The sequence below is a fragment of the Oncorhynchus kisutch genome, linkage group LG2, assembly GCF_002021735.2.
Source record: "Oncorhynchus kisutch isolate 150728-3 linkage group LG2, Okis_V2, whole genome shotgun sequence".
Classification (NCBI taxonomy): domain Eukaryota; kingdom Metazoa; phylum Chordata; class Actinopteri; order Salmoniformes; family Salmonidae; genus Oncorhynchus; species Oncorhynchus kisutch.
Window position 1 is genome coordinate 23379596 of NC_034175.2, and position 20720 is coordinate 23400315.

Genomic DNA, 20720 nt, shown 5'->3' on the forward strand with positions numbered 1-20720 from the left:
CCATCAAGCCTTGCCCAGCTGGATTGGTTTACGCTTAAAGTGAGACATTTAAATTAGGCATATTCCGACAACCGATTGGATACAATCTTATTTTACGGGCCAAACGAATTTTATAACGATAATATTTTAATTCCTAAAAAGATATTATATTTTGACTTTACTTTTAAATACATCATCTTTAGTGGCTGTGCACAGGCCTAGTCATTTTTACTGACAACTAGACCTACACTAATAAGACTATTGAATACATTTGATAATTTATATATCTCCTAGACGTCTGTTTTCTGCCAGCGCGTCAAGGTGCATTTTTGGCGCAGGGTAAGAACGGTGCAAAAAATGCAAAAGTAGACTATGCCCAAATCGAAATCACCGTTCAAATGTTGAGTTAGGTGGTCGTTTATTTTTTTTAATGTTATTTTTTTAGACTTGGCCATATTTGTGGTAGGCTAATATTAACTGCCAATTTGAATTGTTAAATGAAATAGTATTGACTTGAGGTAACAACGTTTGGTTACAAGCTAGGCTATGCCATTACCATGCTATCATCCTAGAGTACATACTGGATGAATTTGAGGGGCAATGTTTTCTACTCATAGCCAAAGGCTATACAGGATACAAAAGTTGTAATTTACCAAAAGTGCTACCTTTCTCTTATTATCTAGGATAGTAGCCAAAATATATCGTCCATGGTAGTTGTGCATCTGTCATTTTATTTGCAGTTGCTGATAACACTTAACTGTCCTTGACAGGTGCTTGCCACGAGAACTGGGCGTTTTGGCGCCATGTGCGAACAAGGTGAAAAATGTCAAGCTAATCTAAGTATGTTTGATTCTTTTGAAGTGTCCAGTTTTGCTAAAGTAATATTGATTGCTTAAAGTGTTGGAAAAAGTACCCAATTGTCATACGTGAGTAAAAGTAAAGATACCTTAATAGAAAATGACTCTAGTAAAAGTGAAAGTCACCCAGTATAATACTACTTGAGTAAAAGTCTAAAAGTATTAGGTTTTAAATATACTTAAGTATCAAAAGTAAATGTAATTGCCAACATATACTTAACTATCAAAAGTAAAAGTATAAATCATTTCACATTCCTTATATTAAGCAAACCAGATGGCACGATATTCTTGTTTTATTTCATTTAAGGATAGCCAGGGGCACACTCCAACACTCAGACGTTATTTATATACTAAGCGTTTGTGTTTACGGAGTCTGCCAGATCAGAGGTAGTAGGGATGACGAGGGACCTTCTCTTGATAAGTGTGTGAATTTGACAAATTTCTTGTCTTGCTAAGCATTCGAAGTGTAACGAGTACTTTTGGGTGTCAGGGAAAATTTATGGAGAAAAAAGTACATTATTTTCTTTAGGAATGTAGTGGAGTAAAAGTAAAAGTAGTCAAACATATAAATAGTAAAGTAAAGTACAGATACCACAAAAAACGACTTAAGTAGTACCTTAAAGTATTTTTACGTAAGTACTTTACACCACTGATTGCCAATCATTATTTTAAAAGAACTGTCCTTGTCTTCAGGTAGAAAAGAAAGGCAATGAGAAGGATGGAAGAAACTGTTACATGGGCATGACTCGGACATACAGTATGACTTCGAAGAGCAAGGTTAGTTCATTTGTCTCAATTGATAGCCTGTCTGTGATTAGGAGTCCCATAGTGCGGCACACAATTGGCCCAGCGGCGTCCGGGTTTGGCCGGTGTAGGCCGTCATTGTAAATAAGAATTTGTTCTTAACTGACTTGCCTTTTTTTTTTTTACCTTTATTTAACCAGGCAAGTCAGTTAAGAACACATTCTTATTTTCAATGACAGCCTGGGAACAGTGGGTTAACTGCCTGTTCAGGGGCAGAACGACAGATTTGTACCTTGTCAGCTCAGGGGTTTGAACTCGCAACCTTCCGGTTACTAGTCCAACGCTCTAACCACTAGGCTACGCTGCCGCCCTTACTTAAATAAGTAAGTAAAATAAAATACAATTCAAATTATCTGCCCTCTATACTATGGTATAAAAGTACTACCTTTTCTAATGTTCAATAACTTATTTAAAACCACCTGTTTTGCATAAGATTATAGAACTGTGACAGAAGGGGCATTATTAAATGGAGGCTATGCTGTGTAGACTAGTAGGGAAAGTGGTCCTGGAGTCATGGCAAGTTGTTGAATAAGCCATTGAGTTCCCAAAATGTTGCACTTATTGCCATGAACAATAATCTATCCAGTCAGAGAACAAAATAAACACAATTTCAACAGAAAAGTTGCAAATATTATATCTACCTCTAAAACCATGGGCCTTTTTAAACTAATATGGTGTACTTCGGTCATGTATCTCTTAACGCTCCCCACATATTTCCTTCCTACCACCTCTCCATTTAACAGAGGGGCAAGGTTGAGAGTGCGTGCTACTCACTAATAAGGAGCAGGAAAGTTTTCTAATGAGTTTTGGCCCACCAATCAACCTAAAAGAGATTATGTATTATTTATACCAGAACTGGCCTCATATAAACCAATCTTGCATGACATGGAATGATCATGTTTAAAGTGTTGTTTAGTAATAGGAAACTCATAGTTCCATCAATCTCTCTCACTCTCTCTCTTTCCCAGTGATGAATAACTGTTAGCATACTTGTTTCTCTTCAAATCAATTCATGTCAAATCAATCAGAGTATTTGTCCCAATAGATTAAGAGGATGAGAGTGAGAGAAGATGGAGAGAAATGACAAGCGTAGAAGAAATGACAAGCTTAGTAAGCTTCGGCACTGACAGTATACATTGTGTAGAAAACATTAAGAACACCTTCCAAATATTGAGTTGCCCCCTCCTACCCCCATGTTGACTCCAATGCTTCCCACAGTTGTGTCAAGTTGGCTGGATGTCCTTTGGGTGGTGGACCATTCTTGATAAACATGGGTAACTGTTGAGCGTGAAAAACCCAGCAGCGTTGCAGCAGTTCTTGACACAAACCAATGCGTCTGGCACTTACTGTACTACTATACCACATTCAAAGGCACTTAAATATTTTGTCTTGCCTATTCACCCTCTGAATGGCACATACACAATCCATGTCTCAATTGTCTCAAGGCTTAAAAATTATTCTTTAACCTGTCTCCTCCCCTTCATCTACAACAGTGGTTCCCAAACGTTTTATAGACCCGTATCCCTTCAAACATTCAACCTCCAGCTGCGTACCCCCACTAGCACCAGGGTCAGCGCACTCTCAAATGTTGTTTTTTGCCATCATTGTAAGCCTGCCACACACACACACAATACAATACATTTATTAAACATAAGAATGAGTGTGAGTTTTTGTCACAACCCGGCTCGTGGGAATTGACAAAGAGCTTTTATAGGACCAGGGCACAAATAACTATATAATAATAATCAAGACTTTTGCTCTTTATTTAGCCATCTTACATATAAAATCTTATTTGTTCATCAAAAATTGTGAATAACTCACCACTCTCACATAGGTAAGTGGTTGCAAAGGGCATCAGTGTCTTAACAGCATGATTTTCCAAGGCAAGAAACTCTGAGTGCAGCCCTATCCAGAATTCTAGCAGTGTTTTCTGATTAAATTACATTTTCACAGAACCACTTCTTGCAATTTCGATGAGGCTCTCTTGTTCAGATATCAGTAAGTGGACTGGAGGCAGGGCATGAAAGGGATAACGAATCTAGTTATTTGTGTCGTTTGTTTTGTGAAAGTACCTGTGTAATTGCGCACCCAGCTCACTCAGGCGCTTCGCTATATCCCATTTTACATTGTCCGTAAGCTTGAGTTCATTTGCACACAAAAAATCATACAATGATGGAAAGACCTTTGTGTTGTCCTTGTTAATGCAGACAGAGAAGAGCTCCAAATTCTTAATCATAGTCTAAATTTTGTCCCACACATTGAATATAGTTGCGGAGAGTCCCTGTAATCCTAGATTCAGATAATTCAGGTGAGAAAAAACATCACCCAGATAGGCCAGTCGTGTCAGAAACTCGTCATCATGCAAGTGGTCTGACAAGTGAAAATGATGGTCAGTAAAGAAAACTTTAAGCTCGTCTCTCAATTAAAAAAAAAACGGGTCAATACTTTGCCCCTTAATAACCAGTGCACTTCTGTATGTTGTAAAAACGTTACATGGTCGCTGCCCATATCATTGTACAATGCAGAAAATACACGAGAGTTAGGGGCCTTGCTTTAACAAAGTTAACGATTTTTACTGTAGTGGTCAAAACAGCCATTCCCTTGGCAGCAAGAGCCTCTTGGTGGATGCTGCAGTGTATCCAAGTGGCGTCGGGAGCAACTGCTTGCACGCGCGTTACCACTCCACTATGTCTCCCTGTCATGGCTTTTGCGCCATCAGTACAGATACCAACACATCTTGATCACCAATGTCCATTTGATGTCACAAAGCTGTCCAGTACTTTAAAATATCCTCTCATGTTGTCCTGGTTTCCAGTGGTTTGCAAAAGAGGATGTCTTCCTTATTTGACCCCCCATAAAAGTAACAGACATATACCAGGAGCTGTGCCAGGCCCGCCACGTCTGTTGACTCATCCAGCTGTAACTCATAGAATTCACTGGCTTGTATGCGAAGCTGTAATTGTTTCAAAACATCTCCTGCATGTCACTGATGTGTCGTGAAACAATGTTGTTTGATGAATGCATTGTCTGTATAGTTTTTTTGTCCCTTTCCCCAGCATTGTCCCAGCCATATACGCGGCAGAAGGAAGAATGAAGTCCTCCACAATAGTATGGGTCTTGCCTGTCCTAGCCACTCGGTAGCTCACCATATAAGATGCTTCTTTCCCCTTCTTATTAATGGTATCTGTTGCTTTTATACATGTCTTCTCCGCGAAAGTTATCTTTATTCTCGCTCAAAAAACTCCCATGGATTATTTTTCAAATTGTCATGGTTCGTTTCTAAATTTCTGCGCAAGAGTGAAGGTGAAGGCGAGAGAGTAATGGTTTCTGTGATTGGATGTTAATTATTTGACTAGGCTACCTGTATTTGACATTGTGTTGTTATTTCACTGAACACTAGATGGTTATATTTTATTTTGGGCAGTGAAACGAGGCTACTGTGGAGGAAAAAAAACTCGCCCAAATGTAATAGCCCCGTTGGAAAATATAAATGTACTGTTTGAAAAATTATTTTATATATATATATTTTAAATGTGAATCACATTTATATTGCGCGTACCCCAGTTTGGGAATACCTGATACAGTGATTGAAGTACATTTGACAGGTAAGATCAATAAGGGATCATAGCTTTCGCCTGGATTCACCTGGTCAGTCTATGTCATGGAAAGAGAAGGTATTCTTAATGTTTTGTACACTCAGTGTATGTTAAATTAACATCAATCTCAACACAGTTTCCATTTCCTCATAATCCAACAGGGGGCCATAAACAGCAATTCCTGGAGATTCTTCAGAGCAGTGATCCTTGTAAACTGTGAATTTTGGGCTAGAGGTTCCCTGTCTCCTCTAGCTCAAACCACAATATGTGAGACAACTTACAGTTTATAAATCGCGTTGGTACTATATTCACAAGTATGTGGTGAATTTTTTAAAATTCTTAGTAAAAACTCCAAACTTGTAACACAGCCAGTCTTACATTCAAAACCTTTCATTGTGTATTCATTTTGTTTGTAGACATCTTTTACCACACAACCATTGATCCAAAATGTAAGTGACCATTGATCCAAAATATACTGTGAAATATAATGAGTACATTGGTTAATCGCCAAAACACAACATAATCATATCTTCTCAATCTAGTTATTTTAACAACCAGTTAATCCAATAGCAAAAATTGTAAGATACATTTCAAAATTGCCCTTTGAATGTTGTATGCTACAGTACTGTAAATTACAGTACATTACACTGTTTTCACATTTGGCAATAGACTTACACTACCCATTAAAATGGACCCTGGAGGAGGGTGGTACGCTCATAGGGAATGTATTGAGCATTTGGCATTAGGTTCTCATCGACATTGCGGTAAATATCCTCATTGTTCATGCACCTGGGGAAAAACCTTTTGGCATGGCGAATCCAAGCCTAACATAGGTCTGGATTGAAATAATTTCATGCCTCATCGATGGCCTGTCGGAGGGTGGTCTGCTCATGGGGATGGTAATCATACATTTTCCACCTGTTTTTTAATCAAGTAATACAATCAATCAAATGTATTTATAAAGCCCTTTTTACATCAGCAGTTGTCACCAAGTGTTTATACAGAAACCGAGCTTAAAACCCCAGAGAGCAAGCAATCGGATGTAGAATCGTGTATTGTAATGTACAGTATTGAATTGTTCTTATGTATCGTAGTGGTCCTGTATGTGGCTCAGTTCATAAGAACATGTCACTAGCAACACCAGAGTTGCGGGTTTGATTCCCACTGGGGTCACATACCAAAATGTGTGGACTGTTGTCACTTTGGATAAATGTCTCTGCTCCATAAATGGTATATATTACTGTATTGGCCAATGCAATTTTAGTAAAACATGTTTACTGTATATAGGGGATGCATTTCTCGCTTGTTTCGGACGTTCTCGATTATTTGCGTATCGGTATTGTATTCTATTGATATTGTATTACTGCACTGTAGGAGCAAGAAAGAAAAGCATTTAGCTGCACCTGTTTTAACATTTGCTAATCGGTGTACGCAACCAATACACTTTGATTTGATTTGTTACATACAGTACATCTCTGATCTTGTTAATATCAAATGTTTAAAAAATGTACTGTTAAGTAAAATCATAATAGTCATCATCATAGTAGTACATTGGAGTATATAGCATTTTTTATGTTTCTACTTTACAGGCATACATTTTCATTCTGTAGTTCTCCAAATCTGTAGTAGACAAACAAGTTTACATGCAAAATATACAATTCAGTAATAATTTGTACTGTGGCCAAACCCACTGGCTCCAGGTCACCTACAAGTCTTTCCTAGGTAAAGCCCCGCCTTATCTCAGTTCAATGGTCACCATAGCAGCACCCACCCGTAGCACGTGTTCCAGCAGGTATATTTAACTTGTCACCCCCAAAGCCAATTCCTCCTTTGGCCGCCTTTCCTTCCAGTTCTCTGCTGCCAATGACTGGAACGAACTGCAAAGATCCCTAAAGCTGGAGACTCATATCTCCCTCACTAAATTTAAGCACCAGCTGTCAGAGCAGCTCACAGATCACTGCACCTGTACATAGCCTATCTGTAAATATCCCATCCAACTACCTCATCCCCATACTGTATTTATTTGTTTATCTTGCTCCTTTGCACCTCAGTATCTCTACTTGAACATTCATCTTCTGCACATCTATCACTCCAGTGTTTAATTGCTATATTGTAATTACTTCGCCACCATGGCCTATTTATTGCCTTACCTCCCTTGTCTTACCTCATTTGCACACACTGTATATACACTTTTTCTACTGTATCATTGACTGTATGTTTGTTTATTCCATGTGTAACTCTGTGTTGGTGTATGTGTCAAACTGCTTTGCTTTATCTTGGTCAGGTCGCAGTTGTAAATGAGAACTTGTTCTCAACTAGCCTACCTGGATAAATAAAGGTGAAATTTAAAAAAAATGTATTAAAAAATAAGCATGGAGAGATCCCAACAAGGGGAGCAGTCTTTGAAGAAGGCGAACAGAGGTGATTTAACTTCTTATAAGGCAATTCCAACTCATACAACAGTGCTTGAAAAACGGTCTCAGTTCAAAAATATGATTTTTCTTTTAATACCATTTTGTATAAGAACTGCACACAGTAATGACTCTTGCAGAAGCAAGCCTGAAGAAAGTGTCCTTTTCTCCTCTAGTTTTCCTCAATGGACCAGGCTGTTTTTTTCAGTCAGTTATGAGTAAATTAATAATCTGTGATTGCTGAAATCCACCCCCACAGGTGTTTAATCCAATGCATTCTGAAAAAAAGAGTGTAGCAACAGTGGCTATTATTATGTTGAGGAACATATGGTTGTCCTACAGCATGAGTTTACATATTAATGGCATTCACCATTTCTGCAAGATAGTAGTGACCCTTCATGTTGTCTGGGAGAAGACTGGAGTTCAAAAGCTGAAATGATGCCAAACAGAATAATTGCTTTATAACCAATAAAAGAGGCCTTGCACAAAACATTAAAGGTGCATTATGCACAAATCGCTTCGCCATTTCCTGGTCGCTTAACTTCTAATAGTTCACTTAACTTCAGTCAATGTGACAAAACAACCAATGTATAGTGTAAAGAATCATTGCACCATCTAAACCGCTGTGAAATATCTTTTCCATCATCAAAAATATTATATTTTCAGCTGTTTGAAGCTGATGTGAAATGAAATGAAAGGAAACTTAAGAACAGGAACGCCTAGAAACAGTGCACATTGAACAGATCTATCGCTTCTCAGACTTGCTTCCAAGGAAAACGACAGATCTATAATTCACATTTCTATGTGAATTTGGTCAGGTCGCCAGAAAAGTGACATATTTCAGCTTTAAACAGTAACAGCAACATTCTCCCCAAGGGCAACTTTAACACAGTCATCTTCCCCACTAGCCATCTCTTTATTAATGTGTCCTGCGCATCATTTCAAGAGGGTCAACACAAAAGTAGATGGACAGGCAGATGGTCGTTTTGCAACATGTCAATGATATAGAAAGTACAGGAGCAAATACATTTGGGGTAATCAGTTTGAAATATCAAAAACAGTGAGCATAATCTAATATTCAGAGTGAGCTTTGCTTATTTGTGATTTGTGGCATGTGGTTTGAGTTTGAGGGAGCATCTATGCATGTTTATCCTCAGGCCTCTACTTGGCTTGTCTTCCTTCCCTCACTATATAAACCGTAACGAGCTGAGCTTTAGTTACCAGGGGGATTATCATGTGGTAGGGACAGTATGCACTGTGGTGGCGACCAATGATCGGCCATGTAGTAGATTGATTGTATGTACTGTCTGCCACACATTTGTTTGTGATTTATATGTTTTGGATGCAGACACTAGTTGAAGATGATGCAAGTCTGTTTGATTGATGGACTAGATATAATAATTACAGTAGCATGTCTTCACAACATGCTGGGCAATTTGTTGGGTTTTATAACCCTTTTTATGATTTCAGTGTGATTTTGTTTTTGCTTTTGTTTTGACTTGGTACTCAACTTAAGTTGCCTGTAGCTACTCAGTTAGTGTATATAGACAGCATGGGGCACCCTCATGTTCTGTTTTACAGCATCATAGCCCAGCTTTATTGTTGTACTTTCTTTACAGTTGTTCTGTTAAACGTCTAAATTTGGAAAACGAGAACTCTGTACACATTCCAAAGCACAAGTTGGGGGCAAATTCTTATTAGGAGCCTTGGGAGAAAAATGGAAAGATTCTTAAATTTACATACATTTGGTCCTAAATGGCATGCCTTTGTCTTTTTGGACCCTATTTACAAGTCGTTTGATTTTTCCTGTTTTTGTAATAGGTGATTATATTATGAACAAAAGCATACATATTGACACTGTATAGCAGAGCCCTAGTAATAAACAACCATCTTGATCAGCTTCTAATCGTTTATTCGACATATTCAAAGCCAACTTTTTATTTTAATAGAATTTGGCACCTTCTATGTCAGATTGTAACATGTCAAAGATTAGAATAAGTTAATGCCGTCATTTGAACCCACCAACCCGGCTGTCTGTATATTCTTGATGTGACCACAGTGTTTTTCTTGAGCCTTACATTTGGTGACCACACAGTCTCTATAAGCCATGTACTTAAGATCTCAGTTGGAGCATCAGAAGGAACATTACCACTTTCTAGTTAACACTGTTATTTTCACATTATACCAGAAAGAGAGAGAAAAAAACAAGCAGCACAAACCATGTGTGATGGGGCCACTTTGACCGGAGATCCCTAAGCACTTTATAAGTCGCTGTTAACAACCGTAATGGTCATTTAGTCATACGCACATCCACTGCAATCCCTCTCGAAGTTGGAGTGCCACATCTCGCTCCGCCTGCCAAGAGACGTCCTGAGGGAGCCCTAAAACCGAGTCAGACAGTCTTTTTGGTGTCAGATATGAGATTTTTTTATGCATGCAAATATTACAAAATAGACTTTATTAAGGTCATAATTTCTGTCAAAGTCTATCAGCCAACGGTAGTTAAGGTCGTCGTAATACCTCCAGGGTAGAGTGCAGCAGAGCCAGTTTAACGAGGGGCCTGGGGATTAATGATGCCTAATGATAGGTTTATGACTCCAAAATCGGACTGTTCGGAACAGCGGGACATGAATGTCAAAATAAAATATATCAATGTGCTTCAAATCCATCACACACAAAGGAATATAATATCAACTTAAGTTGCCAAAGAGAGGAAAGAAATAAATTGTAAAAAATGTATGAAATAAAGCACAATCCCTGTTGTTCACCACGTAATAGCAAAAACATGCCTAGTTCCTAGCATGCAGAATATAAGAACAGCCTTTCTCAGACTACTGTGCTAACATAAGTACTTTAACCTTTTGGGCATGTACAAAGCCTTGCTTGATCATCAGCACTTCAAAACTAATAGATGGGACTGGCTGGGAATAATTGTCGAATGTCATATAAAACACAGATACTGTAGATGGATAAATGTTCTACTGGCTGCAGTTAAGATGATCTTTTTGCCCAAAAAACGGAAAACAGAGGGGGTTGGTTTTACACATTCTGTTCATATGAGATGCTGCTCAATAAGTCAGAACATCCCAAGTTTATGTTGGCTGAAATTGTATACAGCAGTTAACAATCTAGATGTAAGTCAATATAATTGGGAAGAAATTGTGATGTTTTTATTTGGGTGGCGGAAAAAAGTGTTTTTGGATAAAGTCTTAACTGAAATGCTATCTTCCAGAATGTCTCAGTCTTGTCTGATTGAACTAATGAGTTCAGTGGAGTCTTTAAAAGAAATCTCAGTCAGGCACACTTACTACACTTGCAGCCACTTTAAATTTGCTCAAGGCCCTCTGAAATGAGTTATGTGCTTTTCCACTGCTGCATGCAATGAATACAGAGCTCTCATTCAATCAGACACAAACTGGGCTTTCAACTCCCCACCGGAGATGACATCACACTTACTGCTGCTGGAGTTTAGGGGGTTTGTATTGGCTGGGAAATGTTTAAAACTGCGACAAAGACAGCTTGGTAGACAATGCACGAGGCAATTTATTGAGAACGGGGACCAATAAAGCATAAGTAATGCGAACATGCACGTCTCTTCAAAAGTCTAATCCAAGCTCACACTTCTTGCCAACCCTGTTCAATATCTTACTAGCTCATTCATTCACATGATGAGTGCATGCTTGACTGGATACATTATTTAACTCCTTCAGAGCTGTAACCATTTTACCATAGTGGCTTGCCTTAGTCTACACTGTACCCTCCAATGTGGCACATGAGTTTGATGGTTTACCCACGTGTGATGTTATTCTGCATTTGGCTGGTGAAGTGTTAAATGTATGCGCTGCATGATTTTAGGTCCTTTACAGTCTTCTTCCCAAGAGATCAACATTATTTTGTCAGTAATCAATTATTTGCTTATGTCTCCTATTTACAGAAAAAAACTACAGCTGAGGCTTACGGTGAAGCTAGCTAGCTATCTGCCCAGTCATCTGTGCAAAAATCTTCATGACCCCATGTTATCATATCCAGAGTGCACACAAACAGTATCTCAGTTGCCATGCTCACTTTGAATGACACAGATGCAGTACTGAACTTGCTGGATTAGACACTAATGGATGGCTTAACCTCTACACCATGCACTGGCATTGCCATGGGCTTTGTAGGAGGGAAGGTTCTCGTTCTCACAGTACAGCCTATTTACACCGCTCGCTATTTCAACGATAGGTGTGACTGTGAAAGGCAGATGCTGGCTATTGTATGGATTGGTAAAAAAATATATTAAAAAATAAGTCATGAGCATACAATCAATTGGGTTTCGGTGATGGATTTGTTTATAGAGTGGGGAGAACAAGTATTTGATACACTGACGATTTCTCAGGTTTTCCTACTTACCAAGCATGTCTGGAGGTCTGTAATTTTTATCATAGGTACACTTCAACTGTGAGAGACGGAATCTAAAACAAAAATCCTGAAAATCACATTGTATGATTTTAAAGTAATTAATTTGCATTTTATTGCATGACATACAGTGGGCCAAAAAGTATTTAGTCAGCCACCAATTGTGCAAGTTCTCCCACTTAAAAAGATGAGAGAGGCCTGTAATTTTCATCATAGGTACACTTCAACTATGACAGACAAAATGAGAAAAAAAATACAGAAAATCACATTGTAGGATTCTTTATGAATTTATTTGCAAATGATGGTGGAAAATAAGTGTTTGGTCAATAACAAAAGTTTATCTCAATACTTTGTTATATACCCTTTGTTGGCAATGACAGAGGTCAAATGTTTTCTGTAAGTCTTCTCAAGGTTTTCACACACTGTTGCTGGTATTTTGTCCCATTCCTCCATGCAGATCTCCTCTAGAGCAGTGATGTTTTTGGGGCTGTTGCTAGGCAACACGGACTTTCAACTCCCTCCAAAGATTTTCTATGGGGTTGATATCTGGAGACTGTCTAGGCCACTCCAGGACCTTGAAATGCTTCTTACGAAGCCACTCATTCGTTGCCCGGGCGGTGTGTTTGGGATCATTGTCATGCTGAAAGACCCAGCCACGTTTCACCTTCAATGCCCTTGCTGACAGAAGGAGGTTTTCACTCAAAATCTCACGATACATGGCCCCATTCATTCTTTCCTTTACACGGATCAGTCGTCCTGGTCCCTTTGCAGAAAAACAGCCCCAAAGCATGATGTTTCCACCCCCATGCTTCACAGTAGGTATGGTGTTCTTTGGATGCAACTCAGCATTCTTTGTCCTCCAAACACAACGAGTTGAGTTTTTACCAAAAAGTTATATTTTGGTTTCATCTGACCATATGACATTCTCCCAATCTTCTTCTGGATCATCCAAATGCTCTCTAGCAAACTTCAGACGGGCCTGGACATGTACTGGCTTAAGCAGGGGGACACGTCTGGCACTGCAGGATTTGAGTCCCTGGCGGCATAGTGTGACACTGATGGTAGGCTTTGTTACTGGTCCCAGCTCTCTGCAGGTCATTCACTAGGTCCCCCCGTGTGGTCCTGGGATTTTTGCTCACCGTTCTTGTAATCATTTTGACCCCACGGGGTGAGATCTTGCGTGGAGCCCCAGATTGAGGAAGATTATCAGTGGTCTTGTATGTCTTCCATTTCCTAATAATTGCTCCCACAGTTGATTTCTTCAAACCAAGCTGCTTACCTATTGCAGATTCAGTCTTCCCAGCCTGGTGCAGGTCTACAATTTTGTTTCTGGTGTCCTTTGACAGCTCTTTGGTCTTGGCCATAGTGGAGTTTAGAGTGTGACTGTTTGAGGTTGTGGACAGGTGTCTTTTATACTGATAACAAGTTCAAACAGGTGCCATTAATACAGGTAACGAGTGGAGGACAGAGGAGCCTCTTAAAGAAGAAGTTACAGGTCTGTGAGAGCCAGAAATCTTGCTTGTTTGTAGGTGACCAAATACTTATTTTCCACCATCATTTGCAAATAAATTCATTAAAAATCCTACAATGTGATTTTCTGGATTTTTTCTCTCATTTTGTCTGTCATAGTTGAGTGTACCTATGATGAAAATTACAGGCCTCTCTCATATTTTTAAGTGGGAGAACTTGCACAATTGGTGACTGACTAAATACTTTTTTGCCCCACTGTAAGTATTTGATCACCTACCAACCAGTAAGAATTCCGGCTCTCACAGACCTGTTAGTTCTTTCTTTAAGAATCCCTCCTGTTCTCCACTCATTACCTGTATTAACTGCACCTATTTGAACTCGTTATCTGTATAAAAGACACCTGTCCACACACTCAATCAAACAGACTCCAACCTCTCCACAATGGCCAAGACCAGAGAGCTGTGTAAGGACATCAGGAATAAAATGGTAGACCTGCACAAGGCTGGGATGGGCTACAGGACAATAGGCAAGCAGCTTGGTGAGAAGGCAACAACTGTTGGCGCAATTATTAGAAAATGGAAGAAGTTCAAGATGATGGTCAATCACCCTCGGTCTGGGGCTCCATGCAAGATCTCACCTCGTGGGGCATCAATGATCATGAGGAAGGTGAGGGATCAGCCCAGAACTACATGGCAGGACCTGTTCAATGACCTGATGAGAGCTGGGACCAAAGTCTCAAAGAAAACCATTAGTAACACACTACGCCGTAATGGATTAAAATCCTGCAGTGCATGCAAGGTCCCCCTGCTCAAGCCAGCGCATGTCCAGGCCCATCTGAAGTTTGTCAATGACCATCTGGATGATCCAGAGGAGGAATGGGAGATGGTCATGTGGTCTGATGAGACAAAAATAGAGCTTTTTGGTCTAAACTCCACTCGCTGTGTTTGGAGGAAGAAGAAGAAGGAGGGGTACAACCCCAAGAACACCATCCCAACCATGAAGCATGGAGGTGGAAACATCATTCTTTGGGGATGCTTTTCTGCAAAGGGGACAGGACGACTGCACCGTATTGAGGGGAGGATGGATGGGGCCATGTATCACGAGGTCTTGGCCAACAACCTCCTTCCCTCAGTAAGAGCATTGAAGATGGGTCGTGGCTGGGTCTTCCAGCATGACAACAACCCGAAACACACAGCCAGGGCAACTAAGGAGTGGCTCCGTAAGAAACATCTCAAGGTCCTGGAGTGGCCTAGCCAGTCTACAGACCTGAAGCCAATAGAAAATATTTGGAGGGAGCTGAAAGTCCGTATTGCCCAGCGACAACCCCGAAACCTGAAGGATCTGGACAAGGTCTGTATGGAGGAGTGGGCCAAAATCCCTGCTGCAGTGTGTGCAAACCTGGTCAAGAACTACAGGAAACGTATTTTCTTTGTAATTGCAAACAAAGGTTTCTGTACCAAATATTAAGTTCTGCTTTTCTGATGTATCAAATACTTATGTCATGCAATAAAATGCAAATTATTTACTTAAAAATCATACAATGTCATTTTCTGGATTTTTGTTTTAGATTCCGTCTCTCACAGTTGAAATGTATCTATGATAAAAATTACAGACATCTACATGCTTTGTAAGTAGGAAATCCTGCAAAATCTGCAGTGTATCAAATACTTGTTCTCCCCACTGTACATGACTAGATAGATTTGATTAAACAAATATCGACATTGATCAGTGACTAGGGCAGAATGTCATTCACACTGCGCTTTCCAGCTGAGGTGTAGCAGACAGGTCCACTGTGAGTCAGAGATGCCAACACACTTCCTGCATATCTGATTTACCTAGAGATAGAAAGAGACACAGGCTACTGGTGTTTTAGGCGTAATAATGATTGAGATATCCATCTGATTGAATCTCTGAATGTCTCTCTAGTGAGTCCATAAAATGCATTTTTATTAGAGCTGAGCACTAGACCAGTTTGGCTCCAGTATCATTGGTTTATTTTTCGCCTTCTCGACTCTTAGGCTTTCTGTTGATCTTAACGATTACCCGTATAATAATCGGAGACATGTTTTTGTCTTTTTCTTCCTCCTAATCTTATCGAGTCCTAAAGTTTATGTCCTTCCTTCCTTCATTCCACAGCCCAATATCATATTTGGCCATGGACAGAATGAAAGGAGGTGCAGGGCTATAAGTGAATAAAAAGGAGTGAAGGACACCATCTACAATGTTGGGGAGCATAAAAAAGACAAAACAAGCATTGTGTGACTGATGAAAAATGAATCAGCTGGTCTGTATTTTGTCATGTTCTCTTTGTCTGTCGCCGTTTCAGCATGACTACTTTGCCAGAATATTATACATCGTTGAAATCGTAAAATTATGGGTTTGCAAAAAATAATACAATTATAGAATTCAGCCTTTATTATTTTGAAACAACAGTCTCGGGATAGCTTTTATGTCTGATTCTGACACAGAGAAGAATAATTGTGTATGTGCTGACAGAGTGTATCCTGCTATAATCGATTGCAGAGAGGACATCCTCCATTCTGTGTGGAAGCTGCTTGCCATTGATTCTGTGACCAGGGCCGAGGGCTCATATTCAAAAATATCTTAGAGTAAGAGTACTGATCTAGGATCAGGTTCCACCCTGTCTATATAATCTTATTTATGTTGATCTAAAACCTAAAACGGATGCTATATCACCACTTGAGACTCTTTGTGAGTACAGGCCCTGTCTCTTGACTGATTCTGCAGCCCTGAATGGGCTGATATCGTCCTGAATCGTCGCCCAAACAGGGTGCGATGCAGACACCCTAATCCTCTGGATCCACCCGCACGCACATTGTCTACAGTGGCGTTAGTAGATCAAACGGGGTCTGCAGCATTTGCAGAAAAGTTATTTTTTTCTTCTTCCCATAACCCCTCCCCCCGCCCCCAAAACAGGAACACTTCGGTCCATTGCCTAATTCATAGAACTAGGCAGACAAGAATCTGGTCACAGGAGAGTTTCACTTAGTAATGCTGGAGAGAGTTGGAGGGTGATGATTCAGGGGACTTAGTATTGATGGATCTCTTCCTCTTTCCCACGTCTAAGCCTTTATTATGGATGGTATATAGTGCACACCTTTGGCATGACATCAACAAATAATATTATGTTGACTCAACCCATATGTATTTCATCGGAAATCCACACTTCCCACAAATGAATCAGTTCCTCAGACTTGCTGGGATTATGCTATGGTTTACTTTACTTTACTGACTTTATTGTCCCCATGGGGAATTTGTGTCAGTGTTATGTACAGGTTTAAAGTGGCGTTTAAATAACAAAACAAATTGACAATACAACTTTCATAACAATTACATACCAATAAAAAAAGACTAGCCTGCTGGCCTTACTGGGTGGATAGGAACATTAACCTGCTGGCCTTACTGGGTGGATAGGAACATTAGCCTGCTGGCCTTACTGGGTGGATAGGAACATTAACCTGCTGGCCTTACTGGGTGGATAGGAACATTAGCCTGCTGGCCTTACTGGGTGGATAGGAACATTAGCCTGCTGGCCTTACTGGGTGGATAGGAACATTAGCCTGCTGGCCTTACTGGGTGGATAGGAACATTAGCCTGCTGGCCTTACTGGGTGGATAGGAACATTAGCCTGCTGGCCTTACTGGGTGGATAGGAACATTAGCCTGCTGGCCTTACTGGGTTGATAGGAACATCAGCCCGAGCTATTTAGGAGGGATATCACACCTGGCACAAATTATTGTCTAGTTCTGTTTTTCCTGCCGAGGGGTGCACTATACCTGCGCCCAGAGGGGAGAAGTTCAAAGTCTGGGTACAGGGGGTGGCTTGGGTCTAAAATGATTTTGTGACCTTAAAGATCTCATCCAGGCATGTCTATTTGACTCCAAAGTACCTTACTTGCTGTGGTGATAATCCTTCTCAGTATATTTCTCTGGCTGACAGGGGAATTGCCAAACCAACAAACAATACAAAAAGTTCAAATACTCTCAATGAAAGATTTGTAAAACAGAGTCAGTATAGTACAATTAACATGAAAAGATCCCAGCTTTTTGAGAAACCCTCTGTTCACTCTTTTTGTAGATCAGGTCTGTAGATTTACTCCACTGATGCTTATTGTCCAAGAGGACACCCAGATATTTGTATTCTTCCTCTACAATCTCTAAGACTGGCCACCCCACATGTGCTCCCTCTAATTCTCTCTTTCTTTCTCTCTCTCGGAGGACCTGAGCCCTAGGACCATGCCCCAGGACTACCTGACATGATGACTCCTTGCTGTCCCCAGTCCACCTGGCCGTGCTGCTGCTCCAGTTTCAACTGTTCTGCCTTAACATTTGAACATTTTGGCCATGTTCTGTTATAATCTCCACCCGGCACAGCCAGAAGAGGACTGGCCACCCCACATAGCCTGGTTCCTCTCTAGGTTTCTTCCTAGGTTTTGGCCTTTCTAGGGAGTTTTTCCTAGCCACCGTGCTTCAACACCTGCATTGCTTGCTGTTTGGGGTTTTAGGCTGGGTTTCTGTACAGCACTTTGAGATATCAGCTGATGTACGAAGGGCTATATAAATACATTTGATTTGATTTAAGTTCTGACCTCTGATAGATGTTGCAGAGGTAGGTGTTGTATGCTTCCTGAAGTCTATGGACATCTCTTTGGTCTTATTGGTATTGAGTGTGATTCGTCACACCACTCTACAAAGTCATTTAGGATCGGGCCATGGTGTTCCTCGTCATCATGCAACAGGCTGATCAAGGCAGTGTCATCAGCGAACTTAACGAGGTGTCTGTCAGGATGGTTTTTAACAAATACATTTGCATGATCTCAAGTATAAGGTTACATGACTTCCATCAAAAGGTGACTGATTCACAGATGATCACATTATTTTGTGATAAGTCATAATCAGCTATTTAGATGGCATACATTGATCTCTAAGCTCCAATTCTCCCTGAAAATATGTAACGTACAAAATCTCCCAGATAATAATTTTCCAAATATTCAACCTGTCATTACGTTACTGCTGACCATATTTACTCAGTAAATTTGCGATTGACCGTGTTGGGTTCAGACAGGAATTCCCTGGAGCTTTTTACACACTTCCGACTTTCTGCTCTGCTCCATATGTTTTCATTACATTTCCTACCTCCCCGTGTTTCCTATCCAGCTGTTGGCTAATCTTGATAGTACACAGAATGTTCACAAATAAATTGAGATATTTTAGAAAGTGATGCTTTAATCATTGTTGGAATATAATTTATCAATAACTCCACAAATGCTTATATTGATCGTGGACAATATTCATCATGAGGTTATTCATATTAGGTTGTAGATTGATTCCTTACGAAAGCCAGAAAAAAATATCCTGATTTGGGGGATTTTCACCAAATTTGATCTATTTAGAATAGTCCTTTTGAGGAAGGATTGTTATTTTTTAAATTTGTATCTAAAAGCATAATTGATCAATTATTAATCAAAATTAAAATGTATTACATTTTGGCCTTACACAGGCCTCCTTCAAGAATCCATGATGTTTAATCTGAAGGTGCTACATAGCAAACATTGGTGTCATATAGAGATTTACCAATTGCTCTGTAATATGAGTAGTATATTGATTTAAGGAACTTAAAAAATATATATAAGAATATAGAAAAACAAACGTGAATATTGAAAATATACCATTTTAGAATTTTGACTAATGTTTCAATATTGTTGAACATAATATACTCTACAGGCATGTCAAAGTTCCAGAGTGGGATCTCTGCTAGTTTTCATGTTATGATTCCAATTTCTAAGTGAATGTGAAAATGGATTCAAAATGGTCACCCTCTGCTGGTGATTTGCAGGATATGCAACAATCCAAATAAAAGGAGGGCTGTGATTGGTTACATTGCTTCCTATGCCAATTTCTCTGCATAAAATGGGCCATAACTTTAAAACATGCTTGGCCTGTATGCTGTATATACTGTATACCAGGGTATTTTGAAGTACCAACGGAATGATTTTCAAGCTAGTGTCCGCTATGGGAATTTTCTAGTACTTCGTTAGCATAAAAAAAAAGAAATAGAATCCCTTGTGTGCACTGCCGGTAATAACGTATTCCCTGGAGTGGTATGGGAACTGTATGAAGGTGATGGAAATCTGGATACCACTCAAACTTACCATAGAGTATATTATATTTAACAATATAAAGAAGCATTTGCCAAATCCAAAATTTTATATTTTCAATTTTCATGTTTATATTTTTCAATATTTATAAATTAAAGTCCATTTTTTTTAAAACTTGAAATCAAAATACCACTCATATTACAGAGAAAGTGGTAAAGCTTCATATGATACACATTTTTGCTTTGTAGTGTCTTCAGATTAAACATTATGGAGTCTTAAAGAGGCCTGGTTAATGTCAACATTTCATAAATATGCCAACTTTGATGAATTATTTCTCACGTATGCTTTTAGATACAAATTGTAACGGTCGTCATTGCATGAAGGATCGGACCAAAGCGCAGCGTGGTAAGTGTCCATGATTTTATTGGATCAACAAACACTCAAAACAAAATAAACCAAGAGGGAAAACCTAAACAGTCCTGTCAGGTACAGAACACCAAACAGAAAACAACTACCCACAAAACACAGGTAGGAAAAGGCTACCTAAGTATGGTTCCCAATCAGAGACAACGATAGACAGCTGTCCCTGATTGAGAACCATACCCGGCCAAAACAAAGAAATACAAAACCTAGACAAATGAACATAGAATGCCCACCCAAATCACACCGTGACCAAACCAAAATAGAGACATAAAAAGCTCTCTAAGGTCAGGGCGTGACACAAATGTCAAATATGTCAACAATCATTCTTCCAAAGGACTATTCTACGGATTGCATTTTGTGAAAATCCCCCAATTCATGGTATTTTTTTAATGGTTTTCGTGAGGAATCACTCTGTAACCACCTGTGATGAGCACAGGCCCGCACAGTAATTTATCATCCCAATTTATTCATTTCTATCGAGAACACTCAAATAAAAGCTATCCTGTCATCTGAATAGATGTATGTGGAACACAAGAATGTTATGGGAAGCTTTTCTTTGAAACTCTTCCCACTGCTTCAAACTAACGATTGATCACACTGGAAACAATGTGCCCAGAACATTTGCAGCTGCCAACATGTGTTTGCCATATTGGTCCTCATAAGA